The sequence below is a fragment of the Corvus brachyrhynchos genome, unplaced genomic scaffold (assembly GCF_000691975.1).
Source record: "Corvus brachyrhynchos isolate BGI_N302 unplaced genomic scaffold, ASM69197v1 scaffold70, whole genome shotgun sequence".
In the NCBI taxonomy this organism is placed as follows: domain Eukaryota; kingdom Metazoa; phylum Chordata; class Aves; order Passeriformes; family Corvidae; genus Corvus; species Corvus brachyrhynchos.
In genome coordinates, this window is record NW_008236217.1 from 3,723,778 (window position 1) to 3,725,573 (window position 1,796).

The following is a 1,796-nucleotide window of genomic DNA, read 5'->3' on the forward strand; positions in this document are numbered from 1 at the left end:
CACCGGCGCGCCCGTCGCGTCACTTCCCGCCGCCAGCGGGACAAGAGCCTTCGCAGGGAAGAGCCTTCAGAAATTAAACAAGGACAAGTGCAGGGTCCTGCGCCTGGAGAGGAGTAACCGTATGCAGCAGGACAGGCAGGGGGCCAACCTGCTAGGAAGCAGCTCTGCGGTGAAGGACCTGGGGGTCCTGGTGGACAACAGGCTGTCCGTGAGCCAGCAGTGCCCTTGTGGCCAAGAAGGCCAGTGGTGCCCTGGGATGCATTAGGAAGAGCATTGCCAGCAGCCCTGGTGAGGCCACATCTGCAGTGCTGTGTCCTGTTATGGGCTCCTCAGGACAGGAGAGACATGGAGCTCCTGGAGCAAATCCAGCAGAGGGCTATAGAGATGATTAAGGGACTGGAGCATCTCTCTTATGAGCAAAGGCTGAAGGGCTTGGGCCTGTTCAGCCTTGAGAAGAGATGACTGAGAGGGGACCCCATTAATGTGTATAAATATCTAAAGGGTGGATGTGAAGAGGATTCAGCCGGGTTCTTCTTGGTGGTGCCAAGCAATAGGACTAGAGGCAGTGGGTAGATACTGATGCACAGGAAGTTCCACCAGAATATGAGGAAGAACTTCACTGTGCAGGTGACTGAGCACTGGAATAGATTGTCCGGAGAGGTTGTGGAGTCTCCCTCACTGGAGATGTTCAAGAACCATCTGGACACAATCCCGTGCCAGGTGCCCTGGGATTACCCTGCTCGAGCAGAAAGGTTACACCAGATCACCCCCTGTGGTCCCTTCCAGCCTGATGGATCCTGTGAATCTGTGGGGGTCCCTGGCAGTGCAGCAGGCCCTCACAGAGGCTGTGGTTCCTCACGTTGGAGCTGTACAGAGTTCCACACTGCGGTGCATGCCACCTTCGGGTCTCGCTGCTGTGTGTGCACATGGAGACTGCAGCCACCACAGTTTTGCTTCCCAAGCACAGCAACACACTTCTCCCCAGGAGCACCACATGTGTTCCCTGCATCTCACTGTCCCCCCTCCATCCTTCTCCCCTAGCACCTCTTTGAACTTCTATCCCAGCCCTTCCTGCTTGTTTCCACTTGTGCCATGGTGCCTGGCACTACGCCCCATGGTGAGACCCCATCTGGAGTACTATGTCCAGCTCTGGGGTCCTCAGCACAAGAAAGACCTGGACCTGTTGGAGCAAGTCCAGAGGAGAGCCATCAAGATGCTTAGAAGGATGAAGCATCTCTTCTATGAGGAAAGGCTGAGATAATTTTGATTATTCAGCCTGGATAAGAGAAGGCTTCAGGGTGACCTACTAGAAAGGTGGAGAGGGACTTTTCACAAAAGCATCCAGTGACAGGGCAAGGGGGAATGGCTTCAAACTGAAAGAGAGACGGTTTAGATTAGATATTATGAGGAAGTTCTTTGCTATGAGGGTGGTGGGGCACTGGCACAAGCTGCCCAGGGAAGTTGTGGATACCCATCCCCGGAAGTGTTCAAGGCCAGGCAGGATGGAGCTCTGAGCAACTTGGTCTGGTGAAAGGTGTCCCTGACCGTGACAGGGGGTTTGGGACTAGATGATCTTTAAGGTCCCTTACAACTCCAACCATCCCATGATTCTATGATTCCCGACCCTTGCTCTTCACAGCAGTTCCAAAGGCGCTCTCTCCTAAAGAGAGGAGCCACCCTGCTGCCCACCCGCCCAAACATGAGGGGTGTTTGACGGCCTCACCACGGCCACTGATCAGCCTGTGTGTTTCCACGAGAGGGCACGCAGGTGGCAGAGCGTGGCCGCGCTTGGAGCA